Consider the following 22,547-nt stretch of genomic DNA (forward strand, 5'->3'; position numbering starts at 1 on the left):
GTGTTTTTGTCATTTTACAAAATTTTTATATATTGGGGTGTTTAGTTAAATTAGCAAACTTAAGAGGTTTTTTTTTGTAAATTTTTAAATTTTACCTCGTAATTTGGGGTGTTCTGTTCCGAGTACCCTACATTTTTTGAAGGAACCAGAACCGATAGGTCCTTGAAATTTGGAACCAGAACCAAAACCGACGGTTCCCGTTCCTAGGTACCTAGAACCAGAACCTATAACAACGGTTCTGGTTCCGATTCTGGGTACCCTGTAAAATTCATGACCCCACAAAAGTTTTTAAAATGGCAAAAAAACCCTTAAAAACTTACAAATACCTCCCCACCGGGCACTTGTTAACAAAAATAAAATTATAAATTATAAATTCAAAATTACAAACTCCATTACTTTGTAAATAAAGATTCTCAAAAGTCAAACCAACTTACTTTAAATGTTATGAGATATAAATATAAATGTATTCACATTACTTTTTCTACAAAAATTTTTATTTACCCCCTTAATCTTTAATTTTATTTTATATTAGTCTTGATTCCTGGTTCTTGGTTCTAGTTCTGGTTTTGGTTCCTAGCTATAGGAACCGGAACCACACAGTAACAGTTCCAAAAATTTGGAACCAGAACCTACCCGTTGACAGTCGATTCTGGGTAGGAACCGGAACCAAACCTCGGGTACTCGCCAGTTCTGGTTCCAACAGGTTCTTTTGAACACCCTTACTCGTAATACTCTCCTATTCAACTACCTAAAATTATTCCCAAAATCTTATCCAAAATAATAAAACAAACGGACCTAATATTATCCTTGCATCATATAATGATATCATATATTCATATAAAAAATTAAATATTAATTTGAATAAATTGTTGGTCTCAGATTCAGGGGGCGAATTGAATTCTATATTTAATAATGGATAAAGAAATCTCAACCAGAAGTGAAATATTTTACGACTTACAAAATAGTAAAAACAAAAACAGATAAATCGAAAACGTAAAAAAACGCCAAAAACTAAACTAAAACTAAAACTAAAACAGAGTAACAAAGAAAGAAAGAAAAATAGGAGTGTAAAAAGAGAGAGAGCCAGATACAGAGAGCCAAGGAGGAGGTGGCCAAGCCCTAGAGTTTCTCTCTCAAGAACTTTTAAAAATTTAACCAGGGGTGGTAGAAATAATTCTGAACCGGACCGAACTGAACCGGTTTCAGGCTTTTGGTTTACAAAATTTTAAAAAACCGGAAAACCGGTTCAGTTTTCCAGTTTGAGTGTTTTTCAACTGGTTTATACCCTAAGTATAATAAGCAAACCTTTATTTTTTTTGCAATATTCTCTACTTCTCTATTTTCTCCTTCGTTGCCTCCCAACCTTCCAATCTCACTGGCAGCACTCCACACAGACTGCGTCTACTCCACCCAACCTCCATTGCCACTTCCACTCCCTCCACTCCACCCACTCCATCTTCGAGTTCTTCATTTTGTTGCACTTCCGCCTGTTTGCCCCACACCTACAACGTCCATCCACAGTGATTGACAGGCCCACAACGACACCCATCCACTTCCAGCTCCATTTCGCCAACACCCACTCACCCAGCGCACCATTTAGCACAACAACCCCCATATCACCAGCGAAAAGAAGCCGACACGACAGTCCATAGTTGTTGCACATGTAAGTTCACGCACAAAAAAACCCCCCCCATCCCAATCCATAGCAGCACCCACACACAACCACCCACAGATCACAGTCCACAGCCGCAGCTCTGCAGGGATCTATTCCTTGAACTAGGAACAGTGATGACTTCACAACAGTCGAGAGCGACTACCACAGCTCTAGTTTTCCCCGACATCCTCAACTGCTCCCCTGTTCCCCATCATCATCCTTTCTAATTCAACAATATCCTTCGGTAATATTTATACTTTATAGAACTATTTTAAAATTTTGTTTGAGTTTGCATGTATTTACTGCCTTGCAAAATTGCCATTTGTAGTACACTTCTTCTTTATAGTTTACTTGAGGTATCGTTTTTGGTTATGGATACACAAAGCTATGTTAGAAACAATGAAATTTTATGTGGTGTATTGCAAGCTTATTAATCTTTATCCTTCCTTGATATGGGTAATCTTATTTAGTGCTTGATTTTGTCATTTTTTTATGGATCCTGGTCAATTTAAGTTACTGTTAGAGAAGTTCATGTACACGTGCTAGAGGCCTTCTACCATGAGAGGGGGTCCTGTTTATCTTCTATCTGTTATAAGTTTGAGATTGACCCTCCATGGTATTTTGAATGAGGAGTTACTTTTTCCTCTGGATTGATTTGGCTTCTGCTGTTCTTGCAGATGTTCTTCTCACCATTTCTCATCCTGCATTCCTCGTAGTGGTTAAACCCAATTCCATTTGCATTGAATAACGGTCATCAATAGTTATGTGTTTTGATCGAGTTTATGAGTCCAATTTGTTATTGACATTATTTAGTATATATGTTAAATATTTTTTAAATCGTTGTGTTTTACTTATTGCACTTGAAAGTGTTGAGGTCCAATTTCATAACTCTCTCTGGACCCGTAGTGACTGTATGGGGCTACATTATTTGAAGTTTATGAAATTGAATTTTAATTTGGTTATTTGATGGGACCCCAGACTTGTGTAAACTGGTTCCTTATTTTTTTATTATTATTGCTGGATTTCTTTATAATTTGACCATGTCACAACATTTTCTCTTTTATTTGTTAGTTATTGTCAATAAATAAAAAATAAATGATTTATAGGGGATGTCTTATTTACTTAATACATAAATTTTTATTTGATGGAATTTAGAATGGTCTCGCTGCTGACGATACTCTGAGACATCGACAAGAGTACAACTCCAACCTAAACTCCAATTCCATGCCACCACCATCACCTTTAGCCCCCAAACTGCAGAGATACAAGTACTAGGAAGAATAGTTATCAATTGTGAGATTCACTTTGTTAGAGCGATTGTAAATAAGATGATTTGACTGCGACCTGGTAGTTACTGTGGTAGTGTTCTAGATTCCCGAGTACAGGGAGGAATGAGTTGTCTACGTAAAACCACTTTAAATAGATGCAAAAAATATCCTTCAAATGTGGCGGACAAGAGACAGAAGACCCTAATGTTTTTCAACAAGGATCACAGCGATCCTCAAGCGCATTGCCCCTCGGTGTTCCGCATAATCTTCATTGGTGATCATGGAAATATGAACTCCAAACTGATTAGATAGTCTATGCAAAAATGATAATTTGTTGATACTTTACCTTTTAGTTTTATGGAGCGTGAGGGGTTCCGCAACATTATGAATGTGACACAACCTAGGTCAGTACCTTGCCGTAGAACCTGCCTAAAGATTGCTTCAAATGTAATTGGAAGAGTGCCAAAAGTTGAAGATTTTTCAGGAGTTTCGCACAGAGTTATGTCTGACGATGATACAGACAAAAGCGTTTTAGAACCTTTAATTATATGTGTTTTTACTGCACATTCATTGGATGATCTGCACTACATAAGAATTTTAAATTTCTGTCCAATCACTAGTCATCAAGGTATAACGATGGGCAAGACATTGAGAGTTTTTTGCTTGTTGGGGTATTTATAATGTATTACAATCAACAGTAGACAATTGCTAGTTTCTAATGATGGTGGTAACTATCTCAAGACCTAGACTAAGCACGTTGGAAGGAACGTGTATTGTAGGGTGATTTTCTATACATGAGCTATTGTCATATATTGTTGAGGTTTCAATTGTGAAAGAGGGTTTAAAGGAACATGGATGACTCCATATTTAGAATACCGTTTCAACAGTGAGTATGTAAGGTACTTTCCAGCAAGGTTACAAGATGTAAGGGTGTGTGGGAAAGAAAAAATTGCAAGTAAAATTCAATTTGGTTCCTTGATGTAGAAAACCCAGTGGACTCTACATACTTGATGTTGTGAAGCGCATTAAAATTTTAGAAAGCTTTTGAGTGTTGTTGGCATTGGAGATAGTAAGTTTTGGCATATGGCTTACTAGTGGTGATAGTCACGAGGTTGGCCTATGAGTACTGATTGGAGTTTGCTCCTACTGTTACCTTTCTTGAAAGTATTTACGATGCTTACCTACGTGTCTCTAGTCTTTTTTATTTACTGGTAAATTGCATACATGCAGAGATTTTTGGCGTCGGGTTGAAGATTTCAACATGTGTAAAAGTCTTGAATCTTGGTCTTATGCAATATGGCCTACAACCAGATGAACGTGAAATTTGATAAGAATTGGTCCAATGTTTAATAATATCAACATTATGTTTATTCTTGCAGAGGTAACTGATTCTAGGGCACAAATTGGACTATGTGGATGTGGTAGGTTAATGAGCGCTATGGTGTTGTTGAAGCTACAAGTTTTAATGAGAAGGTGAAAGAAAGCTTTGTTGGTCCTTTATTTGAGCAATACAATGTTCTTATGGTGGATGACAATTGAGTAGTCAAGTGAGAAATCTTCAAGTTCAATTGACATTGGATGTGCATGGCCAAATGTTGATAAGAGGACTTCATGAGGGTTCTGTTTTGAGAAAAAGGCTACGAAGGCAAGTGTTGATGCAGAAAAACCGAGTTGGATACGTATTTAGTGGACGATTGTGAGGATGACAACGACCAAATATTTGAGTCTTTGAATTGGGTGGAAGACTCTTCAACAAATATGTTTACTTTCTATGATAACACCTATGTGTTTTTAGTCGTTTCAAACGTTTTTTTGCATTTGAGTCGGCTTTTAGTACTAGGGTCGTGTATTAGATCTATTTCATAGCTCCCTTCCTACTAAGATGTAGAGGCTCTTATCTGTACACATGACTTGGATTAGAATACGCTGGGGATCCATTGGACCATTGAGGAAAGCTTGGCGGAATATCTAAAATTGATTGATGTGACATTTTTTTGTTAACTTTCAATTATAATGGGAGATAGTTTCCATCATTATTTATGATATTTAGCTCAACTTGTTTGGCCAACTTTGTGTAAAGTTTTTCTTTTCCCCGGGAGTGAAAAGTAGTTATCTCATTCTCGAGTTTAGGGTATTCAAATTTCCAATATATGAGTTATCTTATCATTGTGATGATTAAATGGTTTTAAGGGTTTATGTTGTTAATTTTTGTGGTTATTTTGGTTAAATTTTTTGAACAATTGTTTGTTTATTTGTTGTGAACTGATTTTCAATAGTTTGTTATGTTCGTAAGGTCAAAGTAGTGTTAAACTCATCTTGATGATGTCTGGTTTATTTGTTTTAAGTTTTTTGAACTACTTTCTATAGTTAAACTTAATAAGGGAATATAAAGGGAGACACTCCACAAGCCTTTAACCTATTTTTGCACCATCCTTTGCACTTTGATACATTTTGTACACGACTTTTGCATTGATATTATTCATAGCCATATTTTGCATTAATTCGGTTTTTGGAGAGTTTGCTAACTATAACTTTATTTCTCACAATATATACAGATGCAGCCTGGCGATGAATGTTGAGAAGACTCTTTTATTCATAGCCTATAGCAGATTGAAGAAGTTGGACTTCGGTTTTGAAGATGATTGATTTTGAAGAAGTACCCTTTTGTTTATTTGGAAATATTTTTTAGTTTTAATTATGCCAAATTGTTGTTCGTTATTAATGAGTAGTAGTAATGTGTAATTGAATTCTTATGTTTTTTCTTTCATATTTTTGCATTCAGTATTTTGCAAATAGGTAATTTAATGTCTTTTTCACACCAAGCCACAACAATAATACCCAAATAAAAGAGAAAAACAACATGAAAATATATATAAATAGGTAAATATTTGAATTTATGAAACTTAAATGTAAAAATTGAAGAATTTTAGGGGGTTATTTGAAACCGTTAAAAAAACTGGTTAACCACAGACTGGAATAGTTGGTTCAGTTTAACAACCCGATTTATAATCGAATACCAATGCGATTTCCCGGTTTAGGACCTAACTCCTTTTTATTTTGAACGCGGATATCCTATCCCACCCCTATTAAACCTGATCAAAATTTTTTAGGAAGATTAGTAGTGACAATTATTTGCAATTAGACTCTAATTAAAATGATTTCGTTTGTTTAATTTTTGGAACACTATCCTATCCTATTAATCCCCAGCAATCCCATCGAGTGAAATGAATTATTTTTTTTTCATTCAACTTAAGAATTAAATAATATGTTCTATTCAACTTAAAATATTTTAACAATACATTTCTCAATTAAAAGTTTGTACATTACCAAAAAATCACCATACCACCTAACTATTTTAACAGTAAGACCACCTACTGGCCGAGACAGATGGTCGAAAGTCATTAAAATGTTACACGACGTTGATCTAATCGGTGTGCACCGAATGGTCATTTTCAACCCAGATCTACCCACAACCTTTAGTCGAAAAGCGACCAAATTTAGGAAACAAGATCTAGACTGAAAAAGGCCAAATCGACACAAACGATCTAACAGATCCAATCATCGTTGCACCATTTGATACTTTCGACCACCGTCCGACAGCGTTAGCCTCACCAACAATAGTTTGGATGGGTGAAAGGATTTTTGTTGTAATTTATAAACTTTTATTGTAGATATTTTAATAAATTTTAACAAATGTAAGGGGATTAAAAAATACTATAAATATTTTTTATAAAATCTTTCTAAAATACATCGCTTGTAATCATATTCTATTTGCTTAAATCATTGCAATTATATAATCCTACTTCTAAAACTTAAACAAGTGCGCATAAATTACATCAAAACTAACATAATATCATGTCTTAAAAATTAAATGATACATCTTTTTGTATCAGATTTTATCAAAAGCATTCCCACATTTATATATATAATATACGGTGGAATCGGGGATAGGTTGGACTGGGGATGGACTGTCTTCCGTCCCCGACCCGATCCCAATTTCAAAGATTTCCTTTTGGGCCCGAGGCCCAAAGCCGATCCCCATCCATTTGAGAATCTTCACCCATTCGAGCCAAGTCACAACAAGTCCTCGCCAGATGCAATGAACACGCCCATTCCTACCAAGGGGGCGTTTGGGTTTTCGGGTTATTGGGAATTACTGTGGTTAATGTCACTTATATTACTTGATACCATTTTGGGTTTGTCAAGTAAATCATATACTGGTAATCTTCAAATACTAATATTGGTACTATGGTAATATCAGAGGGTAAATCGATTACCTCCATTTTCTTAGTATTATGAGATTACCAGGGTATAATCTTTTTTTGTTACAATTTTATAGCCTTATTAATAAAAAGTTTTTACACAATACTACCCCGACTTTAAAACAAATTTCCATTAATATCCTATTTCATTTTTACCCTTGTTTAAATTAAAATTTTTGGACAATAATCCTTAATATTTAAAAAATTTCATTTTACGGACACCACTGTGCCACCACAAACTACCACCACCGTCCGGACAGCAGGCCAACCACCACGGACCACCGTCGAAGAAAAATTTGTCGTCGTGCCCCTAATTAAGAAGTAAAATCTGTGTGAAGCTCTGGGAGCTTTTGTTATGTGCCGTTTCCCGGCCATATTGATGGCCGAAACGAACATAATCATGCCAGATCCCTGGCTTTACGCGACCAGATCTGGTCCAGACCTGACCGATAATGGCCAGGATCTAGCTTGATATGCCGATTTGTCGGCCATCAATATGACAGGAAACGGCCATAAGACGCCTTCCCGAGCTCCCCAGAATTTTCTTCTTTTTTAGGGGCTCCGGCGCTTTTCCGCGGTGGTTTGCGGTGGTGGCAGCGGCAACAGGAGTGAGTGATGTGCGTCATAAATAACGTTTTTTATAAGCAGGTGTGTTTTAGCTAAAAATCTGAAATATTGGGGTTTAAAAGAATTATTCAAAATTTAATAATCAAAATAAATTTATATTATATATTTAAAAAAGAGTGCAATTTGTAATTTAATAACAACCCACCAATTTGTTCCTATAAAAAGAATCAAACATATTGATAATAACATAACCCTCAACTCACCAAACTATTTCCTAAAGATTCCCAGTAATCTTCCAAGGTAAGCTATCTTTCCATAATCTAACCATTTCCCAGTAATATAACATTCCTAAACCTAAACGCCCCCCAATATCATATCTCCATTATTTTGATTTTTATGTGGTTTTAAAAACGCGTAATATCATTGTAACAACAAAAATACCTAGATTGAATTGATTTTTTTTTTGTATTAATCTTTGTGAAGTCAATAAAACCTTGCGAGTGAAAAAAAGGGTTATAGAGAACAGATTGGTTATATGACATTGGGTCCGATTTATATTATAGCGTACTGGTGGCTGTGCTGCTTCATTTGGGGGTAAACCGATGAAATTTGAGAATTCATTCAATCACAAGTACATTTTAACTCGATAGAATAATGTATGCTTAGGAATTCACAATGCATTTACTCAATGAAGAATGAAATTTGGACTTAAATTCAGAATCTCTTCAAGGGCTAACCTGCAATAATCACAATAAAACAGCAATTGAAAAAGGGGTAGTAACAAAAAGTTTTTGAGGGAAAAATAACACATTGACACTTGTCAGAACTGTTTAAATTCAATATACATACGGAGAAAAAACAGATTCAGAGAAACATGTTGATGCGGGCAAGTAGTTAAATACATGGTAGGTTGTTGTATTTTGACAATACCGTCTGAGTAGTCGAAACTGTTGTTGATACAGTACTGGATTCAACTGAACCATAAAAACCAAACATAAGATGAGATAAATCCAAGAGTTTAGGACAGCAATCAATTTGCAGCTGGATCAAGGAGGAGTGAATTATTCACTGACAATTCTTGAGATTTATTAAAATACATCCAAAAAATTAAAGATGACAATCAAAGTAATACAGAACAAGTACATTCTCAACATAAACAGTATTCAGTCAGTAATCCAGTCATCTTTAGCTGGTCGGTATGAAATCTTGGGAACATTTTAGCGGATTATGCAAATTTCACATAAGACATAAATCTTCACAAAAATAGAAATATATTCTTTTCACACTCAATCACGAACACAATCATTAACAACCTACATTCAATTTTTTCAATTTCTCTCTTCACTTAACACAATAAAACCAACTAAAACAAGCTCAATTGTGACCTAACAAACACTTTTTCAAGATTTAAATAAACCCATGAAGGAACATTCAAATCTCAATTCTTCCCTTAGAAAAAAGTAATCTTTCGGTCATAAAACAATCAGATATACACTAGCATGATTATTTTGAACCATCACATGAAGAAATATGAAACAAACCCAGATGAACAAATACAAAATAAGATACCCAGATACAGAACACATCAAATAAGCACAAAAACAACACGTTCATTAAACTGGTACAATAAAAAGGTTTTAGTTGCTCAGATAAATGTTGGAAACAGTCTTATTCACTGACCTTTGATAACAAGGCCTCATAGAGCTGGGATTATGCATTTTCATCATGAACATTGAAATAATTTTTCTTGCACACACAAAACTGAACACCTAAAACCTAATCACAGCTACAAAACCACACATCAATAAAATTATGTTCCATGATTTCATCATCAGATTATCATCCTCACACACTTTCCCATCTATATTTTTCAAGTGATAAGGCCGCAGTCTAAGCAGCATCTTCTTCCTTTTGGACCAATGCAACTTGCAAAACCACAAGCATATTCCTTCTTAGGGTTATTATTTTCCTATAAAGATGAAGGAGTAACTGTACAGGATAGCAAGAGGGGCCTGTCTAGAGAATTGTTGTATAGCTTCTACGTTTCCACATTTTTTCGACATCAAACCTCATCTCCATTGCAAGGTTTTCAAATTCCCCTTTCTCATATTTGGGTTCCTCTTTTAATATCTACCCATCTAGCACAATTTCATTCAAATATTTAACTCCCAATCACTTAAATTAAATGCATCCAAACATGAAAACAAGTAATTAAAAACACATTAAAAGTTAAAAAAACTTTGTAAACAAAAGCTTTCCAAAAGGAAAAAAACAGAAACGAGTTTCAGAAAACAGTGAAAACAGCAAATGATGAAACAATCTCTGCCCTTAGATGTTCATAAAGAGTTTTGTGATCATTTTCACAAAATCATTACAGGTCTGTTGGATCATCACTGTTTTTCAGTATTCCTCTAAATCAAAAACACATTAATTTTTTTTTTTAAATATGGGGAAATCTGAATGCACAAAGCTTAGAAATTGAAAACAAAGTGCCAGAATCTCATTCCCCAATCTCCTTCTCGGCAACGTACAGCGCTGAAAACGCTATTGACAGAAGCGCATCAGAGACTCTAATTTATTGCTTTACTACAAAATAAGTTCCGAAAAGGACACCAAAGGCTCAGAGAATGTAAAGATTTACATCAACAAGCTTCTCTCTGAAGCTTTCAAAGTTTGATGGTATAAATTTGAATCTCAGCGCCTGAATTTATAACACAAAAGCAAAAGAAAATCGAAAGGAGGCCTCAGAAATCAATTGAATAATTGAATGCATCAGGAAAAAGCATCTCAATGGTACGGACAATTTGTGAGCATCACAGGCCCTTCTCAATCATCTAACCAAAGAAAACTAATCTAAGACGGAGATACAGACGGCGAGAGGAAAAGATCATGAGATTGAAAATTGAAATGACGGTTTAGGGTTTATGGTGGCCTAATAATAGAGTGAGAGTGCTTTTCGAAACCCTATGTTTCTTCTGGATTTACTTTATATGCCCTTTTGTTTCCAAGGCCCCCCCCAGCCAGGACCACCCAACCCTTCAAATACTCTCTCTAAATCATATGTATTTCATGATAGGAAATCATAGAAAATGCGCGGAAAATCTCAAAAACCCTTAATTAATTAGCTCAATAAAGCTGCAGTTATCTGTCTTGCATATATTTACGAAGCTCAAGCTAATTGAAGGCTCTTGTGTGTGTTCAGGTCGATGTGTAAACTCAAAATCTATATGCACAAAAGCTCTCTCAACTTTCAGGCAATTGTTCAAAGCTTCTCCTGCAATGTCTCTCCAATGTTATGAGCTTGTTGCAGTAACATGTCCTCGTGGCAACCACTATGTCCACCTCCACAAAATAATGTGACCCAAATGTGTATGCTCTCACTGTTCAAGTTGTGCTTTATCATTCATGATGATCCATATCAGATATGTCACTTTTGCCAGAAAATCTGGCGGGGCAGTTCTTCCTATCAGTGAAAATACATTCTCCAGAACCGTCCTCCCCACGTGCCAATCGTTAAAATCCTGATCTGCAGTGGCGGAACCAGAATTATTTGAGCAAAATTATCCAGAGGTAAATAAATTTTAAAAGAGTTTAGTGATAGTTTGTGAGGCTCACTATTATGGCTCCAGTTGGTCATCCACCAGGAAGTTTCACAGCTAGCACAGCCGTGACTAAACCATTGAATTGGTAATGACATCAAAGAAAGGATCTTGTGCATAGGCTCTGACAATTTCGTTTTTTGAATCTACGACAGTAGATCATCACACAACTTGACCACTGTCACAGACCATATCCCATCGCCATTTTTTCTTGCTCCGCCATCCTTTTCAGTTCGAGACTGTATCGAAGACACCATTCAAAAGTCATTGTTCTATTCAAACAGACGATGCATGACCGAAAATTTTTCATTGGGACGGACAATATGTACACAAAGATATAACATACCTTTGTAACTATTGCCCGTGCAGACTCAGCAGAATTTGTAGTCCCAAGAGTTGCCATTACTGAGCAAAAACAATGATGCCTGTATACTGAAGCTGATTACTAATGGGTATGCAATTTGAACACAGATTTAGTAGTGTGTCAAGAACAAATTTGATAACTTACTACTGGTTGCTCCTCTTCTTTCCAATTGGTAGTGATACTGGTTTGGTTTTTCATGGCGTTTGAGTGAACCACAAAATAAACCTGATAAAGATCTAGGAGGGAGTCCAGAGTTGAGGCAATTACTGCCAAAGATCTGCTTTCAATAGAAGCATAAACTTTGCCATAAAAAAGTACCAATTTAGTTACTTGATATGTGAACTGCCAACCTCTCCACTCTTTGCAAGTTGCTTCATTTCATCCTGAGCCAAATTAACCATAATTTTCAGTTTTTTAGAAACAGAGCATCTACTGTTTGCTTCGCTTAACAAAAAGTGAACGCAGTGAACTACGCATTAGAAATTACCTCGGTTAGGCTTTCAGGCCAACAACCCTTTTCAGTCATGATCTCCATATCACTATACCCTTCAAGAAGCCTTTCTTGTTTCTTGTAATACTCTGAAACTTTCTCTCGGTTTCTCTGATATGCAAAATCAATCAAAGTAATTAAAGGTTTTTGCTGCCACAATCCTTTAAGCAGGATTCTTTTATTTAATTAAAACACTGCGACAATCCCAAAAGCAATCAAATTTTTCCCATCTAGTTACTGTGTCAATTACCATTGCATGGATAAAATCTAAGTTCTGAAAGAACTTCAATGGTTCACCATTGATTAAGAAACTTATAAAAGAACAGTTGTTTAATTATTTTTTATCCATGTCACAGTCAACAATGAACTCACTTTTTTAAAAGTGACAAGACCATAAAAAAACCAAAAGCTGCAATGGAAAATTAGGTAGATTAAAAGAACTAATCTATTAATTAAAATTAGTTTAATTATATTAAATGCAATGGGGTTGATTTCTTTTCTTGTAGAGATTCTTACAAAAACAAAAAAAAGGACACTACTCCGGAAACATTTTCTGGAAATATCTGCTACGTATAAAGTTTTCTTAATGAGGAAGAAGAAGAGAAGAGCGAGAGAGACTACTTGGGATACAAAGATGTGAAAGAAGCAGAAGTGTGATTTTGAGGATGAAGAAGAAACACTGTATGCTGTGGTATCAACCCTATCAGAGTGAGGCGCCATGCAGAACACCGCATTAACACGATTATGATCATCATCTTCTTCTTTTTGTCGAAGAGCTGAGCCTCATGAAGAAGATCAGCACCACCCTCTTCAATAGTACTGCAACTCTCATCTCTACTCTCCATGGAATTCTCTTCTTAATTGAATATAAGTTCAACTAAGCAACCAACAATAACGTTTCAGAGAAATTTTTGAAGAAGATGGTGATGATAAACTGCTTCTTCAGCAAAACCGTCCTTCTTAAAAATGGTTAACTAACCGTGTCTACTTATATATACCACACAACGTGGCATCATTTATTTTATTTTTTTCTTTTCAAATATACAAGAATGTTTGAGATACGTCTCTTATGTATGTCTACAAGAATACAGGTTTTTCTCGACGTAGAATCACTACAGAAGATATTCCACCCCTCTTCTCGGTGTGGACAATCTGTAATAAATTAAGGAGCCCCATATTTCTTGATTCATCTAACTCATGCAAAATATTGCTTCAAAAATATGATAAAACCATTGTTGTTTTGTACCTCATTATTTGTCGTTCCTATGCTACACTTGTTTTTGGTTGATTTGACATTTCTTCAGATCATCTTTTTCGAACACGACAGGTTTAGTGTATTTGAACTTTGCTGATACATTATATTACGTAATTGCAACAAATCTTGGAATATCCACCCATACCCACACTATACAGTCAAATTCTTTATAGTGGTATTCTACATAAGAATAAACTTTATAGCCATAAAAAAATATTCCCATTTAATAGTTATAAATAGAATAAACCCATCATTGTAATAAGTTATAATTTTTTTAATTCCCGCTTAAGAAGTATCCAGGGCGATCCAGCCTTTTTTGGGATGGGCCCTCCATTTTTTTTTTAAATATTATATTATAATTTTGGATTTTGGCCCACCCTAACAAAAAATTTCAATGGATCCGCCATTGAGATTGCACTCTCATAGTAATAATTATTTGTATATTAAAAAAAAAATATTATGCTTTTTATATTAAGATTTATATAAATAAATGTTTTACCTAACAGTGTTTGGATAATGATTTATTGTTTAGAGTTTGTTACCAAATTCTTCTAACTTACGGTATATATAACTCGCTAGCATGACACCTTTTTGTTGAAGCCAAAATTTTCTAGTTTCTCAAGATCTTTAGAAGCTTCTGACGCACACTTTTTGCATTTTCGTACTATCATCTTTAGGATTATTTCCTTTTCTCTTCTTGTCTAATTGCAGCAATGATTTTTCTTCATTAAAACATACGACTTTGTTTCTGATTTGGATGATCGAGAAAGACATTAATATCCATTCGATTAGTGCATGAATTTGTCGAATTAATCACTCAATTCTAATGACTTTTCTATTCTCTCATCCACCATTCATTTGTAACTTGTAATTCATAACACCGGGGGTCTAATTTTGCAGTGCTTAAAACAATTGATATTGTCTGTGCATTCACATCAATTGACCATGCAGCACATTGCATTATACAATTTCATCAAGGATACATATCTTTTCTGTTCCAATACATGATCTTCTTATCCGTTTCAAAAGTAAGCGATTAAAGCTCCGATAATAATCTTTGAAATTTCTAATAATGCCTGCATCACATGGCTGGATTTTGGAAGTGCTAGCTGGTGTAGGAACAGAACATTTGTGTGTGAAGTGGGGGCAATTCTCCTTTTTGCCATGTGGCAGTATAATTATCCAATAAAGCAAGACATTTCTATCCAAACGGCTATCAAACCATTACGCCATTCCATAAAAAACAAATGTCATCCATCATTTGAATTCGCTCGATACTTGCAATTGAGATATCACGGTTAACATTATTAAAGCATCTTTGAGTAAGAAACTTACCGATACCCAAAGTGGAAGTTTGTTAGAGCCATCGCCATTGCACAAATAAAATTGTAATCCTGTCTTTGTTTTGCTTTCGCCCTCCAACGCTTTTGTTGCAAGAGAGTTATCAACTTGCTTCGATAAAATAAACCAGTTTTCATCATATTATAATGTCCTTCCAAGCCCATTGTCTATTCCTCTCTTATCGATGGAAACAGCTTCATTTTCTCCATATTAATCTGAACCACTTTCCCCAAAACGACGAAAGGAATGAATTGCATGTCGTTGCTTAACTTTTCCAAACATCCATTTGAAAATCCAAAGAGGTGGCTTCGGGATAAAGTTTCCTAAAATATATTTCCCATTCTCTTTAACAATTCGACCATTCATATTGACATGCTCTTGATGCATACAACCATTCATAGAGGGCAACTCCATTGCTGGTACTTTACCATCTTTGAATGTTTGTTGTTTGGGTTCAACATCCTTCTTCTTGAAGGAGGTCAGCTGATCGTTTGATGTCTTCTAGATATTGCGTTTGTGATACCTTAAGACCATGATTATCTTCTAACCACTTCACAAGATCGTTTCTGCTTCCAACTAGGTTTGATTCTTTCATTTTGCACAACTCACACTGAATACTTTCGGTCAATTGAGTTCGGTCAACTTTTGAGTGGCATGATTGTTTGCTAGAGGAAGAAGAAGGTATCACTTGAATTAGTGGAAGATTTTATTGAAAAATTGATTGAATAGTTGAAAACAACTAATTATAGCGCTAATCATAATTCTACTAGGATAAGTAAATAAGAAAATCCTATACTACTACTAAAACATGAATTGAATCCTACTAATACTAAACATGAATGAAATCCTAGAACTACCAAAACATGAATTTAAAATAGAAATCAAGTATATAAAAGTAAAATGGAAATCTTAATCTACCCAAAACATAAATTATAAATAAAAACAAGTAATATTAAAAATAGAAATCTAATACTACTAAATACATAATTGAAGTCCTATACATACTATTAAAACATGAATTATAAAATAAGAAATCAAATAGTTTTTTTGTAACTAACTCTATTAGTTATAACTCCTTATAGTATAACATTAGTTTGGATCCCAACATTATGACTATAGAGATGTTTTACTGTATATTAATTTTCTCTAATTAATTCTTTTAGAAGGCCTTCGGTTGGTTCTATTTGGAGGAACGATTCCACTTTCTATAGTGGTAAATTGAGTTAGGTAAGGCTTATTATTTTTTAATTATAGTATATGATAAGTAGAGATGGGCGTTTTCCCTCCAACCTACCCGCCTCTTACGTGTGGGGATTCCTTGAAAAATGCGGGATAGGAGCTAAAAAATCCCCGTCATCGGGGATGGGGATAGAGGTCGCCCCACCCTACAGGAACTCGCACAGTGCACACTGATACATGTGTTGGGGCAGAGTTGGCAGGCTGTGTTGGTTGGCTAGGTGGAGACTTTCTTTGAAAGTGAGGGCAAGTGGGGTTTGGGAAGGCATTGCAGAGGATGGGAATTGGGATCCAAGCCTCGCCTCGCGCCCATTATATGAGATAGTAACATCATCATCTATTTCTCCAGCAAGACATTTTGATTTTTTTTTTTTTTTTAATTCAAACTTGAATTCTTGCTAATAAGTTTATTTTTTCTGTACGTCGGGTGGATTAAATTCGTGAATTTCTTTTTCCAAGAAAGACAAAATTTTGTAAACTTTTGTGTGCGAAAATCCATGGTTTGCTAGCAAGGATTTAGATTCAAATTTATATTTCCACATTTCATATCATACATCTTGATTATTTACAATAGAATTACATTTACTTTTGATCTTTTTATATGTCACAAGTTTGAATCCTCTCACATATTATGATTATAATTATCCTTTGGTTTGGTAAAGGAAGTTAAACAATAAAGTAAAAAATAATTAAATTCCATTAGTCAAATGCAGTCTATATATAGGAGGCGTTTGGATCATATAATATATTTTTTTTTATCTTAGTAATAAGATTACCAAAAGAATATTACATTGTAGATTACCGTGTTTAAATTATTATTGTGTTTGTTCAATTGAGATGTATTAATAATTAATGTGCTTGGTTGACAGTATATAGATGTCCTTGAAATACCCTTTTACTAGAATGCCCTTGGTGATGATACTTGTACTACTAATTAATTTGTTTGGTTGCTGTAACAGCAGATGTCTTGATTATTTTTACTAATGCCTTTAGATGATTACTCGGGTATAAATAATTAACGTGTTTTGGTTAATAAAAGAAATGATCAATTAACAAAATTCTTTTTTATATTTTAGCCAATATTTTATTGTTAAGTCTATTTATTGACAAATTACACAGACTATTGAAACTCCGAAAAAAAAACTTATTGTATTTTCTGTTGGGTATACATTCAACACTGACCCTGTAGGCAACAAATATAGTTGCCATCTCCCACTCTAAGACTCTATTTAAAACTTTGATTTTGTGTATGCCACAAATCATGTTGTACATGTTAATTTCCACTTTAGTTCAATTGAGCCTTTTTTTTTCAAGCAAAGAAAATTGTATTTTTTTGTTTACACCATGGCTAGAATTTATATGCAATTTCCAAATTTGAGGAAATTTGTTAACTTTTTCCACTTATCCTGGCGGAAACTATGTGTGAAAAGTGTGAGAATTATTGGTACATTTGTCATATCACATATTTTGGAGTACCTGTGCATTTACATTATGCTGAATCCAAGCAATGTGCCAATAAATTAACTACAGCTATAACGATGCTATTAATATGTGACACCATAATAATCATAATTCCGCACGTTGCAACATGAACATAATCACCACCATTTTTTAAGTGAACTCAATTGACATCTGCAAATACTAATTACACAATACTCAATACACATAATCATACATAAATGATAAAACGCAGCCTATGCTTTCAACTTCACAACATTTTGTCATGGAAGGTGTAATTCAGCCAGTGTAAACCAATCATGGTCATCTGTGAGAATAAAAATCAACAACAATCAACCCACATATTATAATTAAAGAGACAATAACAAATCACCCTGATCAATTAACAATTGTAGTACTTACAAGGTAAATACTCGTCGTTGATTGAAAAAATCTTCTGGGCAACTTCCACAAACTTGGTTATATAATACGTACAAAATATTCGCAATCCATGTCGTCCGTTGTGAGGGACTTGGTGAGTGCATTTACGGTCACAACAAATACATGAAATACTAACATATCAACCAGTAATTACCATCACCAACACAATATACTGTTTTACCATCTTAGGCACTAGCAAAGGCATTTCTCAATCAATGCTGGATGCTTGGGCATTGTTCCTAATTCATAAATATCCCTCATAAACCTGCATAATTAAGCTTGGACAATTTGAAACCCATTCCAGTACCACATCTCCAACAATATAATTTCATCATGTGCTCAAATGTGCTTGCAAATAATTGTGAAATAATCAAAGTTTACCATTAAATCAGAGGTTGTAGCGTCATTCCATTTTCTGTCCAAGCGAATCAAGCGCACCATGCATCGAGTTTAATTCCAAGTTTACATCTCCACAAAAGTTGCACAAATCAGCAAACTCCAATGACCCCTGTCAAATATTTTATGCATATTATCAATGTCAACTCTTAAGCAACCAAAATCAACCCATGTCCGCTTTTGGTAAGTATAAACAAATGCCTACATACACAATATCTTCACTCACCAGAGACTATAGGATAAAACACATATTCCTTGAGAATATGTTCAATTCATCAATCCACTTCAGCACACTTCCCTTTGTACACTCTTTGTGTACATAAAAAACCACATGCAGTCCAGGGTGATGAAATTGTGCAATTGTCTCCTTTAAAACTCCTCCACAACTTCCTGCAAATCAGAAATATACAGTCAATCATATGAGGTAAACATATTATGTAAATATGGCTTGAAGCATGTAATTGTAAAACATTTTCGTACCCCATGGGGAGGTTAAACATACTGCTGCTCAACATCCCCCCTCCCCTGCTGTTGCCAATCGCCTACTTGACCTTCGTTGATTTGTGGCACCTACATATGTTCATCATTCATTTACATTAGCAAACAATTCCAACACTCTTTCATAATGAAAGCTTAGTCAGTTTACGAGTTACAAGGTTGGTACCTTTGCATTTGCTGCCCTTTAAGCTGGAGGAATCTCTTGACATTTTTCATGTATTGAATGACTGGTCCCCGCTACATCTACGCATCAATCAATTATGAGCTACGTTAATAAGTATATTCCCAACCTACACAAAATTGACTCCATAACTATCCAACGTAATACCTTTCACATTGCTATCCGTACAAACTGTGTGGCTCTCTTGACATTGTTCAAGAACTTTTGTGATTTTTCGTCATCACTACTGGGCAACGTGATGGTCCTCCATTGTTCTTGCACACCAACCCATAAAACAAGCACATCAAAGAGGGAAAGAAACAAAATTATAAAACTGACACTTTAGAAATGCTATGTATCATTGACCGTACTTCCTGGTGAACTAAATGTCAGTTTCCATAGTAAATCAAATGTCACATTCACCATACTAAGATAACAAACATTAAATGCCCCAACTGCATTATCTTTTTATATATCACTACCAAAGTTAAGAGTTTTTTACATTCCATATTAGTGATCCGTACCTTCTCGTACTAACTGCAACATAGAGCATTACCATTTATTACAACAGACATGGTTTTAACAAAAACATAACAAAGACATCATCCTATATGCAGTTGAATATGGCAAAATACAAATACAGGAATACCACTATGTCACCATTCTAATAACCTTGTCGCACAAAAAAAAAAAAACCCCCATTACAAGACTTCACTAAAAAATCAAACGTTGGTTGGTACTCATTACTTGCTCCAGCTGCATCTCACATGCACATGCATTGGTAACCCAATACAAGATACCCCTCTTGTGAGGTTCCTTGCAAATCTCTGTGGTGGCTGTCAGCCTCTCATTGATTGTAACCCATCCATTGAGAAATGATCGATACAGACTACCTGCCCTTTACGGTCTTCTGCTGGGTCTCCTTCTTGAAGTAGTTAGCAATACCCTTCAGCTCAGCTAGGTCCCAGCCAAGGCTCTCAAACCTGCCCAATGTGGCGTGCCATCTGTTGCTTTTCCAGCCTTTTTTTTCCTCCTCTTACTGCTGATCGCAACTCTGCTTTGACTAGCAACGATCGCCTGACAAGTAAAATCAACCACATCATCCTTTTGTGGGGCACTAATATGCTCGTCGACATTGAGATCTACATCGACATCAATGTCCATCTGTTCCCCATTGTTGTCAGTAGTGTCATTATCCAAGTCTTCAACAACATCAGCTGCTGTCTCCACACCAGCTCTGTTGGCCTTGTTTTTTGCCGTAGATGTTGACAGAGGAATCATAATGCACCCACGGTTTGTGTCGCAGTGCTCTTTGCAAAAGGATGACTCTACAAAAAAGTTAATCATCATAAGATAATTACATTTGTATGAGTACATATAAACATGAAGTTCAGAAATAAATGTACACAATAAACCAACGCAAGCAACTTACCCAGCCCTAGTCATTGAAGACATCCTTGGTACATGTAATGCATTTCTCCTCATCATTCCACCCGAAGTCGTAACCTTTTCAAGCATGTCGTTTGATTGCATTATATTCCAAGAAAAGCAATATCACCCAAACCAAGTAACCCAACCATGCCAAAGCTCCAACCACAATGTTTTCAATAATTATCGAATGCACCCAAAATTCCAACAATAAATCATTTCAGCATTTCAATTACCTTCGCCAAGTCATTGCCCTATATACATAGTATTCAGCACCATTACTCACAGATGACAAAAAATGCAACCATAACACCTGAAATTCCAGCCACCATTGCAACCATAACAGTAACCCAAAATGCAGTCCATACACCAATTCGCCTTAACTCACATAAAAAAAAAAAAAAAAAAAAACACACCCAGCCAAACATAAAATACAAAAATGAAGCAACCCTAATGCAATGCAACAAATAACGACATTAAATCAGCAACCTACTCCATTTCGACTATTTTCATGTATTTTACACATCAAATCAGTTATTCCACGATAATATTACCTTCTGTAAAGCGACACATACCAACCCTCTCAATTTAATAATCTTCCTATAGCATAAGGAAGGAGGAACTTACCAAAAATCGCAATTGGAGGTGCTGTTGGAGCAAACAATGGCGACGAAGAGAAAGGTTGCTATGACGTAGTGCTGGACCAATGACAGAGGCAAATGGAGAAGTTAGGGGTTGAAATTGCAATCCAAACAATCACGTTTAACAGTAACCGAAAAATGCAATTCATACACACAATTTCAGCAATTTCAGCCCTAAACACACATAAAAATAAACACACTCAGCAAACCTTAATAGAAAAAAACAAAGGAACCCTAACTCAAATGCACAAATCACGACATTAAACCCTAAACCCTACTGCCATTTCAAACTATTTTCATGTAATTTCGGCATCAAATCATTTATTCCACGGCAATATTACCCTCTCTAAAGCGAAACTAACCATCTCTCAATTATAATCTTCTTACACCATAAGGAGGTGACGAACTTATTGATAACCGTGATTGGAGTGTTGCGGGAGCAAACAGATGGCACGAAGACCCGACATTACTGCGACGAACATGTTGGACCAACGACAGAGGCAAAATGGACAGTTAGGTTATGCATTGCAATCCAACAAATCACGCAACATAAAAAGGAAAGAGGCAAAGGACTTACCAAATAAGCGATCAGACTGACGAATTGGCGAACGAGATCGACGAGAATAGACTCCAGCGGCACGAACAAGTTTTAGAGCAGAGAAGGAAATTGTGGCTGTACATTGTGAATTTTTTTCTTTATACTGTAGTTTTAATGAAGTTCAGGGCATATTTGTCACAATATGCAAATATCTGAGGATAATATGGTACATCAATCTTTGTGGCATTTCTGAAAAAAAAATGTAAAAAGCAGGTAGTTTCGTTCGGAAAATCAAAAAACTGAGGACAAAATCGTCGTTGTTGCAAATTGGCTATTTTGTAATTATTAATAAACCAAGGATATTTTCGTCCGCATAATCCACTGTTTAGGAGCAAGATTGGACAGAAATTATGATTACCAGGAATGTTTTAATAACTGAGGATAATATGGGTACATCAATCTTCGTGGCATTTCGTAAAAAAAAAAATGATAAAAAGCAAGTCGTTTCGTTCAGAAATCAAAAAACTGAGGAAAATACGTCTGTTGTGCAATTGGCTATTTTGTAATTATTATAAACCAAAGGATATTTTCGTCCGCATAATCCACTATTTAGAAGCAAGATTGGACAGATTATGATTCTGGAGGAAGGTTTTAATAACAACGCCACACCATCACCCCCTCCCCCCCCTCCCCCCCCCCCCCCCCCCCCCAAAAAAAAAAAACCCCAAAGTAATATTAATCCCTGCAATTTACCCCCTTTTTGGCATTGCTTATCATCTTATTTTCCCGAAATGTTTTTGTACAAAAATGCCAAATATGGTTATCTACTCAATTAAACAAATATTACCCACGTTAAAAAATTTCAACCCGATCCAAACGGCCCCATATTATAATTAATTATGTTTTGAGTGGAAAAGGTCACTATCAAGGCACTTTTAAAGGTATATCCACTAGGGTTATTATATGGGGCTG

The 22,547-nt window shown here is 35.3% G+C and overlaps 3 non-coding genes and 1 pseudogene across 3 annotated transcripts; all 4 read right to left on the reverse strand.

Annotated features, from left to right (window-relative positions):
* Window positions 1-9,387: 9,387 nt before the first annotated feature.
* LOC116142087 lies at window positions 9,388-9,488 on the reverse strand. The gene has a single exon (XR_004129950.1). It is a non-coding gene; the product is annotated as a small nucleolar RNA snoR69Y (small nucleolar RNA).
* Window positions 9,489-10,367: 879 nt separating this feature from the next.
* LOC116142082 lies at window positions 10,368-10,454 on the reverse strand. The gene has a single exon (XR_004129945.1). It is a non-coding gene; the product is annotated as a small nucleolar RNA snoR116 (small nucleolar RNA).
* A 36-nt stretch (window positions 10,455-10,490) lies between these two features.
* On the reverse strand, window positions 10,491-10,573 carry LOC116142084. The gene has a single exon (XR_004129947.1). It is a non-coding gene; the product is annotated as a small nucleolar RNA snoR117 (small nucleolar RNA).
* A 291-nt stretch (window positions 10,574-10,864) lies between these two features.
* LOC116142050 lies at window positions 10,865-13,049 on the reverse strand (annotated as a pseudogene).
* Window positions 13,050-22,547: the final 9,498 nt, after the last annotated feature.

This window comes from Pistacia vera, unplaced genomic scaffold, assembly GCF_008641045.1.
Source record: "Pistacia vera cultivar Batoury unplaced genomic scaffold, PisVer_v2 Contig404, whole genome shotgun sequence".
Lineage (NCBI taxonomy): Eukaryota > Viridiplantae > Streptophyta > Magnoliopsida > Sapindales > Anacardiaceae > Pistacia > Pistacia vera.